The following is a 13,720-nucleotide window of genomic DNA, read 5'->3' as shown; positions in this document are numbered from 1 at the left end:
AGTGAGGCCCTACTTCAAAAAACAAAAAACAAAAAAACAAAAAAAAAAATGTCCATCAGGCCGGAGAAATGGCTTAGCAGTTAAGATGCTTGCCTGCAAAACCCAAGAATGCATATTTGAATCTCCAGGTCCCACATAGCCAAACACACACTAATGCAAGCATACAGTGTTACAATGAGCCACAAAGGGGGCACATGTATGTAAAGTTCATTTACAGTGGCTGAAATGCCCCTGTGTGCCCATTCTCTCTCTCTCTCTGTCTCTCTCTCTGCCTGTCTCTCTCTCACTGCCTGTCTCTCTCTCACTGCCTGTCTCTCTCTCTCTGTCTCTCTCTCACTGCCTCTCACTCAAAAATAAAATAAAATATTAGCCAGATGCACAAGGGGGCGCACGCGTCTGGAGTTCGTTTGCAGAGGCTGGAAGCCCTGGCGCGCCCATTCTCTCTCTCTCCCTCTATCTGTCTTTCTCTCTGTGTCTGTCGCTCTCAAATAAATAAATAAATAAAAATATTTTAAAAAAATAAAATAAAATATTCATTAAGGTAAGAAATGACTAGAACCCAAATGGAGTGTCTTATGAAAGAACTAGGCAGAATGGAAACACCAAAGAGAAGGTTTAATTGTGGAAATTTTTTTTTTCAAATGGAGAGAGAATTCTACCATGGGAACAAAAGCAGGGCAAGAGAGGGTTAAGGAGCCATCTACACCAAAAATAAAGTAAATAAATAAATAAGCCCTGCTCGTTACTGATAGAATGGATTACTGAGGCTTAGTGTCAGCTTACAGGGACACAGATGCTTTACATGTTTGGTTTTCCTAATTACTGACTCCCAGAGAGTCTTTTCTGACAACTGTCTTTCCCGTGTTGTAACTGGTCATAAATGCCTCTTGGTGAGCCTCTCTCTGTAACGGTCTCATAACTTATGGTCCTTGGAACTGTCTCCTTTTGTATTTAGACTCCATCTTGCTTATTTTAAAACTTCATTGCCCTCTCATCTCTTCCTGTTCCTGGCTCTGAGAGTAGATAAAGTCTCTTCTTCACGTTTTGTTTTGCCTTTTTTTTTTTTTTTTCCTACTTTTGCCATTCAACTGTGTTCTTCTCAACCCTTTGGATTCCAGGCTAGACTCTTGTTTCTTGTGGCCTCCACAGATGGGTTCCCTTCTCTTAGCTGCTATTCAAGGTTTTCCTAGGGTAGTGATTGGCTCCCTCTGCTGTTGAACCCCTTTCTCCAAGGACACCTCCCTCCAGACTCTTGGGAGGTACATGATGTGACTTTTCTGCTGGGTGAGACGGTCCATCCTGTAACCCGCCAGCAGCCACATAGGGGTACCATGACTCCCCCTGCCTCTCTGCTACCCTCAAGCTCACCCAAACCCACCCAGGCCCTCTCCTTTCCTCCCAAGACCATTGCTTTTCACCAAACTTGGAGCCAAGGGTGCTTTCCGTCCACTGTACTTAGCTTTGGTTTGGCCGCAATTCCGAGGCAACTGAAGTATCCTGTCAGGATGTTAAATTTCCTCATTCTGCCTTGTCCCTCAGTGAGGGGAAGCTGAGCTTGAGGGAGTTAAAACAATTTGCCCAGCTGGACCACCTGGATTCAAATGCAGATCTTTCTGACTCTAAAATCCAATGCCTACCCTGTTTTGCTATGAAAGAGGGTCTAGACAAGACAGAGGAAATTAAGCAGCTCCCTAACCCTGGGAGTTAGTGCTCAACTGCACTGGGAGAGAAGGGTTTTAATCCTGGTCCCCCATGGAGCCCCTGCTCCCCACCTGAGAGTCCTTGAACGGAGGCACTTGGAGTCCAGAGCTTACTCTAAGGGCCAGGCTCTTGGGAGAAAGGAAGAGGAATAGAGGGCCATTATCTGTGCTTTTGAAGATAGGTTCCGAGGGAGAAGCAGCAGGGAACCCTATTCTTCATGTTGTCTCTAGGCTTGAAGGAAGGAAGCTAATGCTGTGTCTGGACTCCCCCCCCACCACCACCAATTTTCCATAAGGCTTACAATATCAGGACTGGGAGAGGGAAGGGAGAGTGATGCTGTCAGGACAGTAAGTATTGCAGGCTGGTGACATGCAGGAGAGAAATGACCGTCATCGTACTGACCCAGTGCTCTTACAGGGCCCCACTTTTCAGGTGAAAGGTCTAAATTGAGAGAGTAAGCATGACTTGCCAGAGGAGAGAAGGGTGGTGAGAAACACAACGCCACCTTCTTTTTCCACCTACCCTGAGCAGAGTGAGCGTTCAGATGGGGCAAACAGAGACTTAGGCTCAATGAGGGAATGGTCCCACTGCAGCATGGTGAAACAGGATGGCAAAGAAATCAGAGAAGCCGGGCTGGAGAGATGGCTCAGCAGATAAGGCGCTTGCCTGCAAAGCCTAAGGATCAGGATTTCATTCTCCAGGACCCACGTAAAGCCAGATGCATAAGGTGGTGCATGCATCTGGAGTTCGTTTGCAGTGGCTAGAGGTCCTGACACACTTGCCCATTCTCTCTCTCTCAAAAAAAAAAAAAAAAAAAAAAAAAAGCCTACCTCACCAGGTGTAAAATTTACTCAAAAGCGCAATAAGCCATGAGATCATGTATGGGGGATGCTGGTCATTCTATCAGAACTATCAAAAAATGTTTGGGGGCTGGAGAGATGGCTTAGTGGTTAGGCGCTTGCCTGTGAAGCCTAAGGATCCCGGTTCAAGGCTCAATTCCCCAGGACCCACGTTAGCCAGATGCACAAGGGGGCGCACGCATCTGGAGTTCGTTTGCAGTGGCTGGAGGCCCTGGCGCGCCCATTCTCTCTTTCTCTCTATCTGCCTCTTTCTCTGTCTGTTGCTCTCAAATAAATAAATAAAAATAAATGAAAAAAAATAGTTATTTTAAAAAAAGGTTTGGGCTGGAGGGATTGCAGTTAAGGCATTTGCCTGCAAAGCCAAAGGACATAGGATTAATTCCCCAGGACCCATGTAAGCCAGATGCACAAAGTAGCACATGCATCTGCAGTTTGTTTGCAGTGGCTGGAGGGCCTGGTATGCCCATTCTCTCTCTCTCTCTCTCTCTCTCTCTCTCTCTCTCTCTCTCTCTCCCCCTCTTTCTCTGTCAAATAAAAAAAAAAAAAGTAAGAGTAACCATCTCTCCAGCCCATGATTTTTTTTTAAAGGATCTGGCTAGGGATTAACTCACTGAGAAAAGAAGGGGCTTTTGGGTGGGGAAAACTATGAGAGCTTCAAAAGTAATGTATCTACCTCCCAAGTGAAGGTCTAGTGGGGTCATTCCGGGAAGGAAGAAAATAGTATTAACCCAAAGGGAAAACTATGAGTGTGAGAAACCCGTGTTTCTTGCTTTCCCCCAGAACCTTCAGCCAACCCATTAAAGTCCATGTTAATGAGAAAGCAGGCCACTCGTCCTCTAGCCTCTAGCGTCCTTCCCTACTGAGGAAGCGAGCCTGTGTGTCAGACGGGGGAAGATGTGTTTGTGAGTGGTAATCTGAATGTGTCCAACTTGGGTGGCACTCACAGAAGAGAAGCTAGGTGAACGGGAGGCTAAAGACCCACAGAAGGGTGCAGTTTTGGAGCTGGAAGGGATCAGGGCACATTTGATCTCAGTTTCTTCATTTTGTTTTTAAACTTTTTTTTTAAACATTTTTTTGTTTATTTATTTATTTGAGAACGACAGAGGGAGGGAGAGAGAGAGAGAGAGAGAGAGAGAGAGAGAGAGAGAGAGAATGGGCGTGCCAGGGCCTCCAGCCACTGCAAACGAACTCCAGACGCGTGCGCCCCCTTGTGCATCTGGCTAACGTGGGACCTGGGGAACCGAGCCTCGAACCGGGGTCCTTAGGCTTCACAGGCAAGTGCTTAACCGCCAAGCCATCTCTCCAGCCCATCAGTTTCTTCATTTTATAAACAAGTGATTAAGGCCTAGGAATGATAGAGTCTCGAGCCACAGAGGTTACGGCACAGCTGGAATGGAGCTACAGTCTTCTAGACCCCAATGTCATCTGTCATCTTAAATACATTGTGTGTGTGCGCACGCATGCGTGCGTGCGTGCGTGCGTGCGTGCGTGCGTGCGTGCGTGGTTTTTGGAGGTAGGGTCTCCCTCTAGCCCAAACTGACCTGGAATTCACTATATAGCCTCAGGGTGGAACTCAGTGATCCTCCTACCTCTGCCTCCTAAGTGCTGGGATGAAAGGCGTGCGCCACCACGTCCAGCTCATCTATCTTGAGAGGACTGCTCCATAAAATGCAGTTGGCATTGGGTAGTTTGTTCTAGGGTCAGTCTATGGAAGAGCATGAGAATTCAGTGTTTGATTTCACAGGGGTGGGATATAAAGAGGACATGGACATGAGTTACATGCTCTGAAGCCATGCTCATCAGTAAGTCAACTTTAAATCGTTCGTGTTAGGAATTGTTAAAAAAGACTGAAACCACGGGACTGGAGAGATGGCTTAGTGGTTAGGGCGCTTGCCTGTGAAGGACCCAGGTTTGATTCTCCAGGTCCCACGTAAGCCAGATGCATATGGTGGTGCATGCGTTTGCAGTTTGTTTGCAGTGGCTAGAGGCCCTGGAGCGCCCATTCTCACTCACTCTGTCTCTCTCCCCCTCTGTCTCTAATAAGTAAATACAAAATAAAATCTTTTAAACATTTTTTTTTAAAGATTGAAATTGCCAGGCAGCCATGATGGCACATGCTTTTAATCCCAGCACTTGGGAGGAATAGGTAGGAGGATCATTGTGAGCCCGAGGCCAGCCTGAGACTTCACAGTGAATTCCAGGTCAGCTCCCATATTGAAAGAAAAAAAAAAAAATTGGAAGCTTTCCATATCTTCCCCAGTGCATATCACACATTTCCGTGAGAGAGCATGCCACTTCTTCCCAGCCCAAGAGTCACAGTGAGCTTCGGAGGAGAGCCAGGTATATCATGTAACCGGAACATTCAGTCGGAATGCAAGTCCCATGGACCAAGTCCCCTGAGAGCCCAGCCATGGATGCAAACGACACCAGCTGTCATGGTCCATCCGTTTCCTGTCCTGCTCACAGCCTCTGAGTGATGCCAAAGGACATCGTGTCCCCACGCCATTGCTTCTCCAAACGCACACCATCCAGCCTCAGCTGGCTCCTGGCTACCATCTGAAGGTATTTGGGTCACTCACGCTCAAAGGCCGGTACCTCTTCTGCATTCCCTTCTCCCCAAGCCCCACCCACCCCTCAGTTCCCACAGCCTGTAGAATGACCTTGCCTCCAACTTTACTGGGAAAAAAAAATCAAGGTCATTCAACGTGATTGTACAAGGTGACTTTTTCTTTAAAAATGAACCTTTTATCCCTTCTCAAAGGCAGAACTATGCGACTTTTCTCTTCAAAGCCTAGTCTTCCACTTGCCTTAGAGAATTTTCCCCGGGACATTGTTCCATCATTTATCATCACTGTCTTCTCCCTGTCTGTTTTCTCCTTTTTCTAGTACCCCCTCTTGCCGAGGAAAGAAATCTAAATTTCCCTAAAACTTATAAAAGAATCTTCTAGCTAAATCCTCTCAAGTTAAGCCCATCTCTACCTTTTCTTTACTTCTAGATTTGCTTGGGGATCTATACTCTTCTTCATTTGTGGTTATCTCAATTTTATTCCAATGGTCTCTTGACATCATGTCTACAGACAATTAAATAGTAGGGGCTGGTAATCCGGCTCAGCAGGTAAAAGCGCTTGCTGAGTAGGCAAGAGGACCTGAGTTTGATCCTGAGCACCCGTATGAAAGCTGAGGGTGACCATAGGTACTAGTGACTCCAGCGCCATGGGGCAGGATGGCGGTGGCAATAGGGTAATGATCACTGGAGCTTGCTGGTCAGACAGTGTGATCAAACAGCAGCTGCTCGGGTTCAGTGAGAGCGTCCATCTTAAGGAATAAAAACAGAAAAGCAATAGAGGAAGACACGCTCTCCTCTAGCTTATACACACACGTGTATTCACACTATACGTACACTACACACAAAATAAAGGAAATTTAAATGAAAGAAATAAATGGATTATTATATTCAATGGCCTACTCTTAGCTTGCTGTCTGGTTTTTTTTTCCCACCATATCGAAGGGCTTTTAATTTTTTTTCCACTCAGGCAATAGTTACTGAACATGTACTTTGGTAAGGTCCTGAGCTAAGTCCTGTGGGGAATACAGTGGAGTTATATCCGGCTAAGTGCTTACGAACTAGCAACAGGAACAAATAAAGACTTTCGTGGAGTGAATGTCTTTTCCTTACAGTCCCAACAATCTGTACATTTTATATTTTAAAGAATGTGGTATTTTCTGGGCGTGCTGGCGCATGCCTTTAATCCCAGCACTCGGGAGGCAGAGGTAAGAGGATCGCCATGAGTTCGAGGCCACCCTGAGACTCCATAGTGAATTCCAGGTCAGCCTGGGGCTAGAGTGAAACCCTACCTTGAAAAACCAAACAAAAAAAAAAAAAAAAAAGGAAGAATGAAAATGACAGTTTGAGAATTTCTGAGGCTATATTATAAGACATTACAGCTTGGCCTTGCTCTCCCTTGGATCATTCTGGACACTTGCCATCAAGCAGTCCTATAACTAAAGCTTCCTACCAAGAGTCAATTGACCCATCTTGAAAATGGACCTCTATTCCCATCCAAGCCTTCCCATTACTGCCTCCCCTGCTGACGTCTTGACTACAGTAAGAGAACATGAGCCAGAACCTCCCTACGAAACTATTGGTGAATTTGGGGCCCGCAGAAATATATAAAATGATTATCTGCCTCTTGTTTCTAAATGCTAGTGTTTTTTTTTTTTTTTTTAGTACTGTACAACAGTAGATCACTAATTCAGATTTTGATAACTAAAAGTGCAATAGTGCTGCTCCAACAACACTCTTAAAACAGGGCTGGAGGGATGGCTTAGTGGTTAAGGCATTTTTGCCTGCTAAGCCAAAGGACCCAGGTTCGATTCCCCAGGACCCACATTAGCCAGATGCACAAGGGGCTGGCGTGCCCATTCTCTTTCTCTCTCTCTCCCTCCCTCCCTCTCTCTCTCTCTCAAATAAATAAATAAATAAAATACAAAAATTTTAAAACACAGGAGCAGGTAGAAGTAGAAGAAACTGTGGGATAAACCTCAAGAGCCCTGGAGGGTCTGAGAAGAGAAACCGGTGGCCTTTCAAGTGGCTGCAGGTAAAAGCTTCAAGACAAGTATAGAAAATGTTTGTACTGGGGCTGGAGAGATGGCTTAGCGGTTAAGCGCTTGCCTGTGAAGCCTAAGGAAACCGGTTAGAGGCTCGGTTCCCCAGGTCCCACGTTAGCCAGATGCACAAGGGGGCGCACGCGTCTGGAGTTCGTTTGCAGAGGCTGGAAGCCCTGGCGCGCCCATTCTCTCTCTCTCCCTCTATCTGTCTTTCTCTCTATGTCTGTTGCTCTCAAATAAATAAATAAATAAAAATTTAAAAAAAAAAAGCTTTAAAAAAAAAAAAGAAAATGGTTGTACTTAAAATCCATGGAAAGTGAGCCTTTCCCATGAAGTGACAGTAAGTTCAGCAACATGCTGCAAAGTAGAAAACACAGCTGGGAAACTTGTCCCTCTATTGGATATTTCCAGAGTGCTGAAGGTCCTGCCTGGCATCGTCTTGCCATTTGTAATAAAATGAAGGAGAGAGATGAGTTAAAGGAGGAATTGGTAAACATAAAAGCCCCGGGAAATGGTACGTTTAGTTTCCTAGCTTTCTTTCAGAGCACACACACACACGCACACATGTTTTAAAGATAAACTGGAGGCTGGAGAGACGCCTTAGCAGTTAAGGCGTTTGCCTGCAAAGCCGAAGGACCTCTGTTCAATTCTCCAGGTCTCACATAAGCCAGAGGCACAAGGTGGCGCATGCATCTGGAGTTTGTTTGCAGTGGCTGGAGACCCTGGCGTGCCCATTCTCTTTTCTCTCTCTGCCTCTTTCTCTCAAATAAATAAATAAATAAATAAATAAAAATTTTTAAAAAGATAAATTGAAGAAATGATAGTAACATCTTGGAAAGACCCAAGGTTGTGCCTCAGAGAAATATTCCAACAATCATTTCTAAACCACATAAGACTGCAATCTCAGAGATGTTCAAAGTAGGCAGAGTTCCTCAAAACAATCCATGGCTTTCATTGGACTACACAGTAAATTCTAGGTTAGTCTGGGACTACAGAGTGAGTTCCAGTTCAGCCTGGGCTAGAATGAGATCTTACCTACCTCATAAAATAATAATAATAATAATAATAATAATAATAATAATAATAATGATAATAATAATACAAAACCATGAACAGCCAGGTGTGATGGCACACGCCTTTAATCCCAGCACTTGGGAGGCAGAGGTAGGAGGATCACCATGAGTTTGAGGCCATCTGAGACTACATAGTGAATTCCAGGTCAGCTTGAGCTACAGTGAGACCCTCGAAAACAAACAAACAAATCCCTACCATGAACAACCAAACCTGTCAATATGAAGTCACCATCACCCACCCAGCTCTGTTTGGTTTGACCCAAGTCATGCTTCTGACAGACACGTGGCCTACTGATCTGCCTTCTCTTTGCACAGAACAAGAGAAGACTTTCCACCCCAAGCAAGCCAGCTACAGGAAAGGGTATAAGTTCCACTGGACTACTGCAAACTCACAAAGTTTGCAGAGCTATGATTAGACTATATTAAGAGGGCCATAAGGCTGGAGAGATGGCTTAGGAGTTAAGGCACTTGCCTGCAAAGCCAAAGGACCTAGGCTTAGTTCCCCAGTACCCACGTAAACCCAATGCATAAGGAAGCACATGCATCTGGAGTTCATTTGCAGCAGATGAAGGCCCTGGCACTCCCATTCTCTCTCTCTCTCTGCCTCTCTCTCTCTCAAGTAAAGTAAATAAAGGGTCAAAAGCTGGGCATGGTGACGTAACCTTTAATCCCAGTACTTGGAAGGCAGAGGTAGGAGGACCGCTGTGAGTTCAAGGCCAGCTTGGAGCAACAGAGTGAGTTCCAGGTCAGCCTGGGCTAGAGTGAGACTGCACCTCAGAAAAAAATAAAAAGGGTGTGTGTGTCTGTCTCTGTGTGTGTGTGTGTCTGTCTCTGTGTGTGTGTGTGTAGAGATAGTATGTGAGCCAAGGTGGCCTCTGGACCCCTAATCTTATATAGGCAAAAAGCAAGCTGAAGGAACTATGCACCTGCAAATGTATTATGTTTAGATGAAAAGGGAAAAATAACTCAGAAGGTGGAGCCGAAAACAGTAAGAATAATTCTTGAAAGAACTAGTACAGACTGGTGAGGCCTCCTACACGCACCCTGAGAAAAGTTGAGGGAGACCTCCTGCCCACAGCCATGTGAGGGAGTGGACTCCCAAGTCAGAAGGGGCTCTTTCCTTCTGGCCCTCAAAGGAAGGTAACCCCACTTACATCCTTAATAACTGACTCACCAAGCTGAAGTGCTCCTGAGTTCCCCAGCCCTGGAGCCATTTTAAAAATATTTAATTTATTTATTTGAGAGGGAGAGAAAGAATGAATGAGCCCTGAAGACATTTTTACATACAGCAGTAGACAACTAATATAGTATTGAACAGATATCTATTGATGAAGTAAATAATATCTTGTGAAGGAACATAACCAAACCCCTAACGTGCTCAGTTAATTCCCCCCCCCCGCCCCCCACACACATCCCAGTCCATTTCAAGTAGATACAACCTGCCTTGGATGAGGAGAGAGGTTGACTCTTAAAGCAATGCTTGTATTTTCTCTTTGTGAACCCATAATATAAGAAGGCCAGGTCTGGAGAGATGGCTTAGCGGTTAAGGTATTTGCCTGTAAAGTCAAAGCACCCAGGTTCGATTCCCCAGGACCCACGTTAGCCAGATGTACAAGGTGGCGCATGCGTCTGGAGTTCGTTTGCAGTGGCTGGAGGCCCTGGTGCACCCTCCCAAATAAAAATAAATAAATAAATAGATAAAAGGAGGCCAGATGGGCTATTGGGATATTTACTTGAATGTGCATGGAATGGCCATGAAAGACAAATTGAGCCAGGACACAGTTCCCAAGGGAGTGCATTCTCCCTCCTTCCTTCTTTTTTTGGTCTGTGGATCAGGTCTTCTCCCTCAAACAAGATTGCTCTCCAAGCATAATGGTCCATTAGAGTGAATATTGGAATCTAGAAAAGCTCTTTTGCCCCTCACCCCTTCACAGAAGAATAAAACAAACAAGAGTTTCCTTTAGGAAGACAGATGCCTTAAGGAGTTACTTCATTTGGGGCCCAACCTGTACTCTCAGCAGCAAAGGTGATTATTTTTCTTAATTACTACTGCTCTGCATCTTGTTATGTGAGCTGTCAGCGTCTTAATTTAGCTGACGACTCCCCACCATCATTTAAGATTTATTTAGTCCCTAATTTACTTACCATAGCCTTTGCTGTGAACGTTAATCAGAGGCCCAAAAACTCTTAATAAGCTCAATATTTCACAGTGAACACTACCCAGGGGAATGCTTTGGGAAAATGATGACAGAGCACAGAGTCTGGAGCTTTCAGAATCAATATGTTACTGACTAATGAATTAAGAAGGTCTCGAACTTCTGCTTCTCTCCAGGCCTCATGTAGCCGGTGTCCAAACAAGCCGTTGCCAGTGCTGCGGGTTTTGGTGGAAATTTCCATGAATGCAGAAGCTGAGGTAGAAGGGATCTTTGCAGCCTCACAAATAACCAGTAAGGATTTAATAGTTTAAATGATCTTGTTTTGCTACCACTTTTTGTTTTCAGCTATTCCTCTTGAAATGAAACTCCTTTGTTTTCTTATCTCTATCAGCTCTATTTTTTTTTTTTTTTTTTTGCCTTAGCTGTCCTGACTTTTAATATCAAAGAAAAATTGAGGCTGGCAAAAAAAACAAAAAAATCATTTGAGGGCTAAGGATATGGCTCAGTAGCTAAGTGCACTTCCTGTGCAAATATGAGGGTGTGAAGGAGCCGGAGACCCCCCAAGTAACTGCCGGGCACGGCTGCACATGCCTTGTAATCCCAGTGTTGTGGGGAGAGGAGACTGGAGAATCTCTGGGGTCGTCAAACAGCAAGGTACAGAACCAGCTAGAGACTCCTTCACAAGGAAACCAACCCACACACAAAAAGATTGATACTGCCTGTTGGGGTGGCACACGCCTTTAATCCCAGCACTAGGGAGGCAGAGGTAGGAGGATCACTGTAAGTTCAAGGCTACCCTGAGACTACATAGTGAAGTCCAGGCCAGCCTGGGCTAGAGCAAAATCCTACCTCAAAAACAAAACAAAACAAAAAAAGATTGATACCGTCTAGAGGTGATGGGTTCATGTTCTCTGCCAAGCAAAGAATTAAAAGGGGGTTAAGAGGGATGGCTTAGCAGTTAAGGCACTTGCCTGCAAAGCCAAAGGACCCATGTTCGATTCCCCAGGACCCACATTAGCCAGATGCACAAGGGGGCGCATGAGACTGGAGTACATTTTCAGTGGCTGGAGGCCCTGGCACATCCATTTTCTCTCTCCCCTTCCTTCTCTGTCAAATAAATTAATTAATTAAATATTTTTTTTAAAAAAAAAGAATTAAGAAGCAGGAAAGTTGGCTCATTTGGCTTTGCTGGCCAAATTTAAGGTTTTTCAGTGTCCACTGTTAACTATCTTCACTGGTGATTTCTCTCTCTCCCATTGAACTGCATGCAACATGGCTTTTTAAGCTTTTTGTCAGCTGGTCTACATGCAGGAGGTTATCAGCTCATCTCCAGCAGGGCTTCTCAGTGACCTTGTAGCCCAAGTATGTGGAGTCTTCAGCAATAGGGTCTTACCATCTATTCTTGGTGGGAAACCAAGGGCCTTGGCAATGGCCTGTAATGTTTTGGGGGCATCAGGGACCTTCCTGGTTAACAATTCACTGGAAGGTATCCCATCCCTGGAACTGAAAATTTTCTAGTAACAGTCTATGGCTCCTGTGTGTTCAATTGTCCAAAAAAGTAGGTTTCCATATGACTTACTTATATCCTCTTAGATTTTGATTAGCCCTCCCTCCACCTTTCCTTTCCTGACCTCACTTATGCCTTTTCACCACCATTAATCTGTTCTTCTACTTACATATAAACAATAACATCCTGTTAAGTCCCCCCTCCCTTTCTATTCCCTTTATATCTGGCTTACTGGCCTTTGCTACTGAGTTTTCTTCCTACTCACACAGAAGTCCAATCATTTGTAGCTAGGATCCACATATGAGAGAGAGCATGTGTTGTTTGGCTTTCTGGGCCTGGGTTACCTCACTTAGCATAATCCTTTCCAGATCCATACATTTTCCTGCAAATTTAATAACTTCATATTCTTTTTGAAAAATACTTTCATTTTTACTGATTCATTTGAGAGAGAGAGAGTGGGCACACCAGGGCCTCTAACTACAGAAAACAAACTCTAGACATATGCGCCACCTTGTGCATCTGGCTTACATGGGTCCTGGGGAATCGAACCTAGGTCCTTTGGCCTTGAAGGAAAGCACCTTAACTGCTAAGCCATCTCTCCAGTCCAGCAGTCTCCATATTCTGTGAGAAGACTGGAGCTCATCTGTTTCTCCAAGTTAAAGAAGGAATTATGAGAAAGCGGGAAGGGCTGTAAAGAAAGTTTGTTTCTAGACGTGGGAAGAGAGAGAGCAATCCAAGCTTGTAGACTTGAATCTGAAAGGCACAGAGAACCCAGAGGGGTTTAAAAAATGGCAAGGAGCTGGGCGTGGTGGTGCACGCCTTTAATCCCAGCACTTGGGAGGCAAAGGTAGGAGGATTGCCATGAGTTCAAGGCCACCCTGAGATGACAGAGTTAATTCCAGGTCAGCCTGGACCAGAGTGAGACCTTACCTCAAAAAAAAAAAAAAAAAAAAAAAAAAAAAAGGCAAGAGATGGGGCTGGAGAGATGGCTTAGCAGTTGAGGTGCTTGCCTGTGTAGTCTGAGGATCCATGTTCGACTCTCCAGATCCCACGTAAGCCAGACGCACAAGGTGACACAAGCGTGTAAGGTCGCACATGAGCACAAGGTGGCGCTCAGGTCTGGGGTTTGATTGCAGTGGCCGGAGCCCCTGACATGCCAATTCTCTCTCTCTTGCTCTCTTTCTGTCCCATAAAAAAATTACAAAAAAAAAAAAAAAAAGGTTCATGGTGGGAGTTTCAAATACCCTGTGTATTGTAAGGCTTCACACTTCCTAACGTGTTACTATATAGAAGGCTTTTCTAGCCAGTAAGACTTCATAAAGACACCAGAAGCTAAAAGGCTTACCGGGCATGCTCAGTTAGTTCACAACAGAGCCAAGACAGACAGTTGCATCCCTTTGGTGTCTAGTCCAAAGCTCTGGTCACTTCAGGACCCCTCCAGCATGGCTTAAACCCAGGAGTGCTTTTTGTGAAGCCCAAAGAGATTGACAGGTAAGAACTAGGAGAAATTACATCACTACTTCACCTAAGAGCAATTTACACAAAGAAAACAAGGAACTGGGGTCCCTCTAAATTGGTTTCCAATTGATTTGCGAGGTTATCTGCTCTGAACTAGAATTCTTCTTCTGGAAGCTGGAAAGTACATTGACTTAGGTGTTGTGCTGAAGAGTTATGAATGCTTGTTTCCTTGTCTTGCCTACTTGACCTGGCATTGACTCTTGCTGATTTATGGCTCCAAGGAGTGTGAGCAGTGGGCCATTATGTTTTTCTCAATTACAGAAACCATTTTCATTCCAACTGGAGAGACAATAGGAC

The sequence above is a fragment of the Jaculus jaculus genome, chromosome 14 (assembly GCF_020740685.1).
Source record: "Jaculus jaculus isolate mJacJac1 chromosome 14, mJacJac1.mat.Y.cur, whole genome shotgun sequence".
NCBI classification, from domain to species: Eukaryota; Metazoa; Chordata; class Mammalia; order Rodentia; family Dipodidae; genus Jaculus; species Jaculus jaculus.
The sequence above is the reverse complement of the archived record's forward strand: the minus strand, read 5'-3'. Positions refer to the sequence as shown.